This window comes from Prionailurus bengalensis, chromosome B1 (genome assembly GCF_016509475.1).
Source record: "Prionailurus bengalensis isolate Pbe53 chromosome B1, Fcat_Pben_1.1_paternal_pri, whole genome shotgun sequence".
Lineage (NCBI taxonomy): Eukaryota > Metazoa > Chordata > Mammalia > Carnivora > Felidae > Prionailurus > Prionailurus bengalensis.
The window spans coordinates 145,710,591-145,723,348 of record NC_057344.1 but is presented as its reverse complement, the minus strand read 5'-3'; the positions used below and the strand labels follow the sequence as shown (position 1 = coordinate 145,723,348).

The window sequence follows — 12,758 nt, the reverse complement described above, 5'->3', positions numbered from 1 at the left end:
GCCTGGGTGGCGCAGTCGGTTAAGCGTCCGACTTCAGCCAGGTCACGATCTCGCGGTCCGTGAGTTCGAGCCCCGCGTCAGGCTCTGGGCTGATGGCTCAGAGCCTGGAGCCTGTTTCCGATTCTGTGTCTCCCTCTCTCTCTGCCCCTCCCCCGTTCATGCTCAGTCTCTCTCTGTCCCAAAAATAAATAAACGTTAAAAAAAAAAAATTTAAAAAAAAAATGCGTTAGGGAAAGCCAATCCAACTTAACATTAATAAATTATTTTCTTTACCAATAAAACTATTTGCAGAGACCAAAAGTATAAAGAAAGAAAGAAATATTAGGCCATATAGTTTAAGTGTCAGGCATATAGAAAACAGATTCTATTGGAACCCCAAAAAGAGGCAATGTGTTAAGCTGGAGAAATCATAGGGAAAAGTTTCAGAGATTGGGAACTAAACTGAATCAAAGGCAATGACATAGAAATGAGTGTAGTGTGTTTGGGAGATAATGAGTAAAGCTGTCCAGCTGGAGGGAAGAATTCCACCAAGGGTATTAAGAACAAGGGCCTTCTTGATGTGCATGGTGTGACTGTGCAATAATTCAATTGATTTCCTTGTGTGACCTAGGAAAATAAGATGCATTAAGACATGGTCACACCACATATTTCCAGATGAAGCTTTGTAGTGTCTGTTCACCACATCCTGGAAGACAGATTCCCAACAGAAGGATCTGACCAGTCTAGAAAACCACTTAAGAAGTATTTAATAGTGGTGAATGCTGATGGATAGACACGAGTAAGAAAAAGGGACGGGTTTCCTTTGGTGGGCTTCTGCAAAGGCAAATGGGAAGCATAGCTTATTCTTGGGTGTAGTTTCTTCTTGCGTCTAAATCACACATTCAATCACTTTTTTTACCCTCCATTGCAATTGTCAGGTATCTAAAAGTGATTACAGGATTTTCACATAGATGTTTCCTAACAAAGGATGGCACTGTTAAACATGTGTCTCCTGAAAGAATCACAGTTGAAACTTTTGTCAATATAATTTATCAGTTAAAGTTATGCCAGAGGTTTTGGGTTTTCTTTCTTTTTTTTTTTTTTTTTTTTGCATTCATAATCAGATCCCCACTGATAAATCACTGTGCTAATAAATGGTAAAATAGAAGATCAAAATAGCCTGGGCATGGGACTGGTTCTAAATCCCAAAATATCCTCTTATTACATCATGTGACGAGTACATGATACCCACGTGACATCACTGATGATGTTAACCTTGATATCTCCATTCATGAGAAGACAGGTCGCTGAATACAGTTTAGGAAGGAAAAACTCAAGCTACTTTTCAAAATTCAACACCATTGGTTCACAAGGCTCCAAGTGTCCCGCCTCTTCTCTTCTCAGAGAGGTCCTCTGACAGTGTCTTGATTTAAAACCCTATCTTCCAAACTCCAAAGCATTCCCAAAGTGCAGTAACATGACGTATGTTCACAGAGACACAGGAACCCTTGCTGGTCATTTGACACACTTCCTACCTAACTCGGGAATCATTTTTACACAACTTCCATAAGTGTAAGCAGACCATAAACATGTCCACGCATGGGAAGCCACCACATCCCAAGCAGCTGATTCCACTTTTTTCAAAGCTCCACACGAGAGAAAATTAAGGTGAGAGATGTCTTCCTGGAATTTTAGTTCATTAATCCAAGTTGTGCCCTCTGAACTGCACAGAGGAAACGTTTGTTGAGACAACTTTTCAGTGGGGTGAAATCGGCTCTCATAAGCCAAACTTTTGTCTTTTCTACCCACCGTTTCAACTTCTATCCTCTCAGTCATGTGTGTGTGGGGCGGGGGGGGGGGGGGTCTTCAGTTACCACCAGTGTCTTGTCTCAGACTTTGTAAGAGCACCAGTGATTTCCTCATAGCTCACCGACCGGTGGCATCTTCTTGATCCTCAGCCTCCTCCACCTCCATAGTATTTGATATGGTTGACCTTCCCAAATCTTCCATCTAAAAGCCACCCCCGTTCTTGGCTTCCTGACTTGTCCTTCCTTTTTCACTCAACTCTGCCAACCCTTTTCCTGTCTCCCACACCACATAAATTGGTGCCACCAGCACTCTGCTCTCAGTCTTTTTTTTTTCCCAAATGTTTTTATTGTGGTAAAACACACATAACATAAAATTCTTTATCTTAGCCATCTTTAAGTGTTCAGCCCAGTGCTACTATACATATTCATACCCATTGTACAACCATAACCGCCATCCCTCTCTAGAACTTTTTTCATCTTGCAAAACTGAAATGCTTTACCTGGTAAATAATGCCTCCCCATTCTCGCCTCTTCCAGCCCCTGGCAACCACCATTCTACTTTCTATCGCTATGATTTTGCCTTGGTATTCTTTTTCACAATGCCAGACAATATCACAAAATACCCATGGACTCAGTATTTAAATAAATATTGGCTGAGAATTTATCATGTGCTAGGCACTGTGGTAGATCCTGAAATTATCATCAGCTAAATAATTACTTTATGCTTTTAGCCGTATTTTCTGACCAGGTGACTGTCCAAACTAGGTAGCCATTAGAATTTCCTATAAAGCCTCTTTTTTTTTTTGTACTAAACTTTTTATTTCATAATAATGTTGGGTTTATAGACTAGTTGCAAATACAGAGCATTCCTGTACCCCTGTACTCCCCTCACCCACTTTTCTTTCTTCTAATGTCATCATTCGAGGTGGTATATTTATCAAAATGAAGAACCAACATTGGTATATTACTGTTAACTAAACTCAAGACTTCGTTCTAATGCCACCAATTTTCCATTAATGTGCTTTCTCTCTGTCAAGCTTCCTAGTCTCCTGTGGTCTGTGTCAGGTTCTCATTCTTTCTGTGCTTTGTTTTGCTAGTTTTATGATTTCATTGACAAAGTTGATGTGCACTGGTCAGGTATTTTGTAGAATTCCCTTCAATGTTGGGTTTGACTGGTATTTTTGTAATGATTGGACTGGGATTATGGATTTTAGGAACAACACTAAAGAGACGTGTTCCCTCATCACATTATATGAAAGATACATGATATCTATATGACATCATTAACCCTGTTATGTTAATCCTGGCCACTTAGTTAAAGTAGCATTTGCCAGATTTTTACACTATAAAGATACCATTTTCTTTCTCCTGTTCATACTCTATTCTTTGGGAACAAGTCACTAAAACTAGCCTACACTCAAAAGGAGCAAGGAATTAATCTCTACTCCCTACTTGGGGGAAAATCTACATATATTATTTGCAATTATTCCATAAGAAATACTTGGGGTTTTTTTTCTCCTGGAAAGTCTTTAAAAATTTAGTTTCATAGGGACATCTCTACCAGACTTTAATAGGTCTAGGAAGAGGACTGATAATTTGTACTTTTTACATTTCTTGGGAAAACAATCAGATTTGGGATCCACTGCTCTAACTTGAAGTCAATTTCCAAATTTCCAAATGCTCATAAGTAAGACATTTGAATGTCTCAAAAGCATTTCACATCCCCACCAAAAAAACAAAAAACAAACAAACAAGACCCCCAAAAAACAAAAAGCAGCTTTATTTCACATATGGCATCGTAAATTCTTTTTCTCTCTCAGGTTAGCAGTCTTGGAGACAACCTTAATTCATTCCTCTTTCCCCTTTCTTACCTACACATGACTTGTCATTATGTCTCATAAATTCTTACTTAAAAGTATTTATTGAATTTATTCTTTTCTCTCCGATGCCTGGCCCAGACTTTCTAGGCTACTTCCTAGCCTAGAACAGTAGCTTCTGCTTTGCCTCTTATTAACCTCTCCTCATCTGATCCATTCTGCAAATGAAAAGCAATCTTAAAACCACTGCATTCCCTGTATTAATCCCCTATTGAAAATACTACAATAGCTACCCATTATCCATTATTATTACACTCCCAAGAAAGAGGCCTTCTGACATGAGTTAGGCACTAAATGACATCTTTAATGTTAGAGAATGAAGCTGTCATAGAAAACGGGGGTGGGGGAGCCAGTGAGAAGAATAAATAAACTCAAGACTTCGTTCTAACTCCACCAATTTTCCATTAATGTGCTTTCTCTCTGTCAAGAGCTAGGCACATTAAGCTCATTCACTTCTGTTTTTCTCTAAACGTTCTATGGTCAGGAGTTAACGCTCTTGAATCGGTCCTCTTGGATTAGCCTCTTTCACCAAATGCATTCACTACTCTAAGATGGGCCTGGGGCTACCTCATGATTATAAGCCACCCTCAGCCATGGAAAGCCTAGCAGTACATGGTTAGGAATGAGAAACAAACCACTCAGGTCAGCCTCTAATCTGGACTTAAACAGGGACGAGGTCAGCTCTTCACCAAGCTACAGGGCATGCAGTAAAATGGCATCTGGATGTTTCCATAGTATTCAAACAAGTTCCCCAGGTAGGAGACCATGTAACATTTTAAAGTTAAAGTCTTAACATATAACTAAATGCATGTATTTATCTAAATTACAAAATCTTCTGGCTCTAATTCCTAGAAAATCCTGAAAAAATGGCACTGCATCAAGAATTCAGGATCCTAACTAATATTCTCATCCTGGAAACCAGGTCCTTATCCAGTCAACATTTCCCTCAATACCAAACAAAATTACCTCTTTGTTCTAGACATTTGGGTCTGCTCACTCTCTGCTGCACTCACAAAGAAAAGGTAATTATTAATTTGTCCACTTTCTAATTTTTCTCCCATTGTTTCCTCCACCATCATCATGGAAAAACTAACGCAGTTCCCTATTTCCTTCATGATTTTTTTTCCCCAATCCCTCCAGCCCATAACAGATTCTCCTTCTCTGAGGTCATATTTAGGTTTTACTATGTAATTTGAACATTATTAGGTATTCATTTCTGTTGAACATTTTTCCCATTATAATGCAAACTCTTTGTGGAAAGACAATGGCATACTTAGACCATTCTCCTTAATGCTAAACACAGTATTAGACACATTTTATAATGCTATTAGACACACGCTAGCAAAAAATTTTAGATTATGTCTTCTTTATCAGTACATGGTTTAGAAATAAAGAGTACTTTCCAACAGCCCCCCCCCCCCCCAACACTATGCCATGGGCAAGAGACCCTTGCTTTTGGATAAGTTCATGTTTTTGCTGGTGGTGACAGTCAATACCAAAATTTCATGAGCAAATCTCATTCTATCAGGTCAGCTTACTCAGTAAAACCAGGCAGAGCTTCCATCCAAGTGAAGAATTACCTAAGTCATTGTTCTCAAATTCAGAGACAGTGAAGATGAAATATAAAGAGTTATTGAAGACATAAAGGGTTCTTTGTTTTTGAATATAGAAGCTAGTGTGTGTGTGTGTGTGTGTGTGTGTATACACAAAGTTTACATCACAATCTTTGTGATTCACTATGAGAAGCTACTGGTCTAGGAGGACTCCTTGATGGGCACTCAGATTCATTTACTGAACAAATGTTTATTGAGCACTTACGATGTACAGTCATTGTTCTAGGCTCTAGGAATACAGATGGGAACAAATCACACAAAAATCTCTGCCATGATGGAACTTACATTCCAATGGAACTCTTTAAAGCACTATTGAAAGCATGGTTATGATGGAGCAGATTCCTGTTTTTTTCCCCTTTGCTTCCAGTGGTGAATATTACAGCAATTTCCTCTGATCAAAGCACAAACACTAATACTTGAATTCGCTTACAAAACACAATGATTCCATTTCTCCTCTTCAGTCTACATTTTCACAAAGTTGGGAGAATATTAGTAACATACTGAACATTTAGTAGCCAATTGTTCTGCTAAAATCTTTTCTTGAATTATCTCATTTTATCCTCAAAACAATCCTGTATCCCTAGATGGCAGACATCATTATCACTATCATTCTATAGGTGAGATGACGCAGCACAAGGAGATTAAATAACTTCCTCAATGTTACAAGACAATATTGTAGAACAACAATATTTATGCATGGCTGTTTACACTTTATAACCTGAAAAAAATTATTTTGTCACAAGAGCACTCCCTAAAATAATTTCTAGTTATTTTTCCATTTTTCTGATTTTCTAGAAACAAATTTTGACACTGTGCTATCATCCATTTTGCCAAGATGAGTTTTATTTCTTTTTAATTAAGCCAATTAGTTGTATAATTCAAATAAGTGACATAACCCCATTTTGATGAGAGTACTTAAAATATTAAAAAGATCTCCTAAATATTTCATGTTTCTTTGCTGGTGCAGGATGACTTTTGGGTCTGGTTCAACCTTAAGATGTTGGGATTCAGTGTCAATGCCAGGCGAGCGCTGTAAAGCTTTTCATGGCATAAAACTAGGATCAAATTTGGCAGATGAAGAAGAATCTATAGAGACATTTTTAGAAAGCAGACAGGCATTTGGCTTTTGCAGGATTATTTTTTTACATTTGTTCCTTTCTAACAAAGCAGTCAAATAGAACTCTTGAGAATTTTTGTCTAGTTCCTATTTCATAACTACTGGGAGAAGGAATTTTCTCAGTAAAGATAAGAGACAGTTACCCCATCAACTGGTAGACCTGGATTACATGAAAGAAGTACCCCAAATCAAAATACCCACAATTTTAAAAATACACAGATTATAACTAATCATTTCTTCTGTGATTTCCTATTATCTATTATAATAGCCCATGTTCATCCAGAATTTACATGTTCTGGGCACATTTTAAGTGCTTTATGCACTAGCTAATTGAACCATACAATAGCCTTGGTTCTATCACTATTGGCCTTTATTGATGAAGAAACTGAGGCCCGGGGGTTTAAAAGATTTTCCCAAGGTTAAGGAGTTGGTAAGTCACCGCACCAGGGGGTCATGTCCAGACATCGCCCATCCCAGAGTCTACACTCTTGACCACAACACCATACTGCCTCAGGATATGTTCTTTTTAGCCATTCTTAGCCATAGGCCTGCGATTCAATTAGGAACATTTTTTCCCCCAACTGTTCACCAACAGCTAAGATGCCCTGGGCCTAAAATATAAGCAGGCAGGTTTCCTGGCTGGGATAAAGAGCCAGGAATCCACGAAGCTGAGGTGTATCCAGAGCTGGGGATGCCACAAATACATGGGCAGGCAGCAAGGGAAAGCAAAGATGGTAGAAAACGGCTAGGATGAAGTTCAATGCTTCCTCTGCAATCCAATGAGATATCATTGTCCCATCTCCCCTCTGTTTACCTCCTTCAGCAACAAGTATTTACCGACTACGATCCAGGCACCATTACTTGATCTTCCATAGGTCACGCTCATAGAGCCAGAATCTTAGACCAGTTACTTAATGCCTTTGTGCTTCATATCCTCCTGTATAAATGGGAACGGGAACGATGTGTAGCTTGTGTGTTAGATGGATAGCGTCATACGGATACAATGGGTCATTAGGTTCTAGACTAGTGCCGGGCGTGCATACCACATAACTGCCCTCTGGTTGTTTTTGGTGTAAAGATCAAATGAGACGAGGACACGAAAATGCTTCTTCAATTGTAAATGTCCCCAAAATGTAAAGGGTTATGTGAAGATTCCATCACCAAAGGTCAAGCAGGTATCTGCTTGTGTCATCAGCAACGTGTTGGGTCGGGCACTCTAGGAGACGGGACCAGTCAAGTGTCAGAAACACAGAATGGCATTTCAGTGGGAAGGTGGTCATGAAAAAGTCAAAGGTGAATCCTCCTAAAGGGGCCTCATTCAGCTCTGATGACAGTTTCCTGGCCTTCCCACTAGGCTTCCAGGAGTAGGAGGCAGAGGCAGGCTGTCCTCTCCTGCTCTGGAAAGGCCTGGACTATGTGACTCACCTCAAGACAGGGGAACATGGGCCTGTCATTCCTGACAAATGATGGCTGTGAGATATTTACATACAATGTTAGATCACGTAAGGATTCCTCCACACTAAAAACTCAGACTGCAGTCGGCCTGCACAGCAAATCTATCTCAACTTCTATAGTTTTTATTCCATTTAATACCAAGCAGAAGCCATGAATATAGCAACTCGGTTACGCCCAGTCGATGCAACGTATGTGTGTTAGGAAAAGTCATCATCAGACGAGAGCGCAAATTACCTCACACCTCACAGGATTCAAAGGGCATTTTTAAGTGACCCATTGGACAACACCCTAAATCCAATGCCCTTCCTGCTTCCCCCTTTAAACGCTTTATTTATCTATCTATCTATCTATCTATCTATCTATCTATTTGAGAGCAAGAGAGAGAAGGGGATAGCAACAAAGGCAGAAAGAGGGAGAGAATCTTAAGCAAACTCCATGCTCAGCATGGAGCCAGACACAGAGCTCAATCCCGCAACCCTAGGGTCATGACTCGAGCAGAAATAGTCTGATGCTTAACCAACTGAGCCCCCGAGCCACCCCTAAACATTATTTTAATGTTTTTTTTTTCAATTTTTTTTAACATTTATTTATTTTTGAGAGACACAGAGAGACAGAGCAGGAGCAGAAGAGGGACAGAGAGAGAGAGAGAGGGAGACACAGAATCTGAAGCGGGCTCCAGGCTCCAAGCCGTCAGCACAGAGCCCAATGTGAGGCTTGAACTCACAAACCATGAGATCATGACCTGAGCCGAAGTCGGACGCTTAACCAACTGAGCCACCCAGACTCCCCTAATGTTCATTTATTTTTGAGAGAGAGAGAGAGAGGCAGACAGAGGAGCCGAAGCAGGCTCCGTGCAGGCTCCATACCGTCAGCACAGAGCCTGACGTGGGGCTCGAACTCACAAACCATGAGATCATGACCTGAGCCAAAGTCAGACTCTCGACCTACTGAGCCCCCCCAGGTGCCCCTAAACACTTGTTTTAAAAACTCCTATTATGAACGATGAGGTCTGTCCTCGAAGCAAACATGTGAGAGACCTATAGCATTTCTGAGCCGCCCGTACAGCACATAAGAAACAGAAGTAAACTTCCTACTGGCAGAACACAAGTCCTTTTGTGAAAGCATCTCTAGCGCTGCTGGAAGCAAGTCCCAAGTAAAAAGAGACGAAGAGACAAGTCTTTCTGCATCTCTGGATTGTGCACGTGTTTTGCCAACAAGAAATGGAACAGCTTTCTTTACCGAATCTGCCGTTTTTTTCAGTGACTGGGCATTGTCACCAACAGACACATGCATTCACCCGCTCAAGTAACTAATATGTTTTGAGCTCCTACTATGTGCCAGGCGCTCTTTATGCACCTTCCCCCCAAAGTAAATAAGGCTACATGAATGAATAAATCCATGACTTTGGAAAGGGGGAAATGTTGTATCAATAACTCATCCTGTTATACCACCAACTCAGGCACATTTCAATAAAAAGCCTGAACACAAACATCTGTTACACTTTTCATCACTATTTTGGACTCAGTGCCTCTACTCTACAGGTCAGCCAAATAACATGCTACATATTCTCAAAAAATGTAAAGAATGAGCAAAAGTACTTCGTGGCTATTTGAGTGGACTTTGCTGACAATCAAAGTAGGTTATTGCCTAACTGATCTGAATTAAGAGGAAATCCCCCCTCTCTCTCCAACCATCTAAAAAACCCTCTGACTGCTTCAAGTTTTAGCAATTAGAGAGTCATTTGAGCTACCAAGATTCCTTCTTTAAGATACTAATATGCCTGGGAAAGCTAGCTGTTAGTAGCATTACAAAGCATACCCATTTTAATCAGATTGCTTTCCTCTTACATATTACTTCGGAGCCCTCCTGACCCTGATACACTGGTCTATGGATTCTTTGCGGATCCAGGAGTCTGTCATAACAATTTTGGAAGCGTATCAGGACCATGGCTTAGACCCAACTGCATGCAGCCTAGATTCCGGCTTGTCTGGACCCTCCTGGGAAGACGCTAAGTCCTAATGGAGACATTTACAAGCCAAGTTGGTGGTGCCGAGAGCTGATTCAAGGTACAAGCTTGGTGCCCGTGCCTCTGACTATCCGCCTGACTGTCCTCTTCGTGACACTCATGTCTATGTCCTGGCACGAGCGGACTACAGTAAAAGAGCGAGAAAAAACAAGATGAGGTTCTCACGCTGCGTTCTCTGAGGACTTGAGGAACACGGGGGTGCTGGGACGAGTGGTGTCAGCAGAGACTCTGGGACAGACGTAGGTACTCTCTATCCTCAGGGCCTTTGACTTCAGCACAGACACTGGCAGGCCGAAGCAGCAGCAGGGGCACCTCCTGTGGGCATGACAAAGCAGGCCTGCCATGGTGGGATCTTCCAGAATTATTTGGGAATTTCCACACAACAACTGAGAATGGGGCAATAGCAAAAATCAATTAGCAACAGCTGCTTATGTGCAAAACCTGGGATTCTGAAGAGGAAAAAAAAAAAAAAAAAACACTCCTCCCGTTCTTCTAAACCGGAAGTACGACTTAAGAGGAAAAGCCCAAAATCTTACAGCACTCGGGGCTTCAGTTACTGCATCTGTTTAATGGGAATTTTGCTTGCTGTCACCTACCTGCTCTATAACTTGGAAGGTAGGTAAAGGGCATGAGTGCCCGCATTCTCAAGCAGAACTGAAACCAACTTACAAACACTAATGTGTTTGATTCTAATGAGGAGGGGAACATATTTTTAATTTTAAAACTCACTCAATTTTTAAAAGGTAACTTTTTTTTTTTACCTTTTTCACTGGTTATGATTTCAGTTTTTTGTTATTTTTTTTTAAGTTTGTTTATTTATTTATTTATTTATTTAGAGGGGAGGGGATGAGAGAGAGAGGGGTAGGGAGAGTCCCAAGCAGGCTCCATGCTGAGAGTGAGGAGCCAGAGCCACACTCGGGGCTCGATCCCACAGAACCAGGAGATCATGACCTGAGCCGAAATCAAGAGTGGGACTGATTAACCGACTGAGTCACCCAGGAGCCCCTCAGTTTTAGTTTTACACGGAAATTGGATGAGAGGAAGGAATTCAAAAACAGAATTTAAAAAGGAATAGTTTGATTGCTTTGAGATAAAAAAAAAAAGAATACTTTAAGCACAGTTGTTGCCTCTTTCCCAAAGAAATTTCTTTCTCAAAGAAATATGCATCCATGATTCTCTCTGTTATTACAAAGTTTGCATGAAACAAAGATCCCTTTACAAAGTGACTGGAAGTTAAAGTGTTGTACAAAGAATTCTCTTAAACTTCCCAGTGGAAATGTTAGTTAAAGATGAGTACAATGTCATGTTGCTAAGGACCGTAGGCTCATCTAAAGCAACCACTTCATTTTACAAATGAAAAAAACAATGTCCAGAAACCTGTCATTTATAGACATCTCAGAGTCACAGGATGGCCCAGCTGGAACCAGGTCTCATGTCTGCTCCAGGCCAGTTCTCAAGGCACTTTCCACGGTCACACACACACACATACACACACACACACACACACACACAGAGTTCTCAAGGCACTTTCCACAGTCTCACACACACACACACACACACACACACACGTTAGTGCAGCACACAGTGCATTGCTCACATTTTGTTCAAAAAGTAAATAACATGGACATGTGATTTAAATTAGGGACGAGACTGAAAAGTTAAGCTAAGCGTGTGCGAGAGAACTAGAATCACTTTACGGGAACGCTGACGCCAACCACTTGTATCCTTCGGAATTTTGCAAGCAGTGGAGCTTAGGGGATCTGGAGCCTAGATTCAGTTCCCTAAACTGAACATTCAACAGGGCAGATGTACAACCAGGTTATCCTGGGGGTACAACAGCACCGGAGTAGAGTTTTGTTGTTGCTGTTGTTTCCATTTCTGCCTTGCGACATGTTTTGAGGAAAAAATAAAGCACGAGGTGATAGTGCAGGGGGGAGAATGTCTATCAACCCCTCCTACCATAACCTTTCTGCTGGCACAGTGCGCTCACCTAGGCCTTGCTTCGCTCACCCCTGGATTTTGCCTGTCAGACAATCAGGTCCTTGGGCCCACAGGTCCCCCATTTCGACCCACACCGCACCTTCTATCATTGGCCTCTCTTCCCTATTTTCAAATGTTACCCAAGCATCGAAGCACCCACTCATGTCCTTTACCACAGCCTTTTCCCCTACTCCGTCTGTCACTGGTGAGCCAGCCCTTCCCTGGTTTTATGAATTTTTCTCTTACTGTTTCCTACCGGTGGGTCTGGCATTCCCAAATTCAGCATAACTTCTTGAAGGCAAGACTCATGTCTTAGGAATCTCTTGAGCCCTCTTCCCACCCCTATCTCCATATACTCTAACATCTGGCTGATGGTAACAGATTCTCAGTCAATACTCTGTTGGACAGTCCAGACAAGGTGGAGGAAGAAAACACCTGCTTCAGCTGAGTGATGCCGTCCAAAGCATAAGCACCGTTTTCTGAGCCTAACTCCCTACCCCCATTGCTCTTCTTCAGACTCCACATGATGCCCCTATCACATGGTTACCGACTTCTTCCTCTGCTGGGTTTCTTAAATCAGTCAGTCCCTTCTCTCTAATCACGGCCCTAAGTCAGATGCACTTCCAACCAAGGTCGTGACACCTAGCCACCTCTCTTACTCCAAGGACCACAGCCAAATCAAAGTGTCCATATAGATTCCACCTCTTTCCCCTCCACGTGAGAAATGGACCCCTCCAGTCCTTCCCAGGCTTGAAGGCAGGAATGATAATCATGCAGACACTTCAGTTATAGAGACGTCCCCCATCCCCACCACCCTTCCTCACCAGCAAAGCACCCAGTGCTCCTGAACCTAACAGCCCAAGTGTAATTTTTCTCAACGAAGAAAAGTTTTCCCTCCCCACT

The 12,758-nt window shown here is 41.5% G+C and overlaps 1 protein-coding gene across 2 annotated transcripts in view; it reads right to left on the bottom strand.

The window, feature by feature from the left end:
- BTC (betacellulin) overlaps positions 1 to 12,758 on the bottom strand; it is a 44,937-nt gene that overhangs the window by 30,941 nt on the left and 1,238 nt on the right. The gene's annotated exons all lie outside the window — the stretch shown is intronic.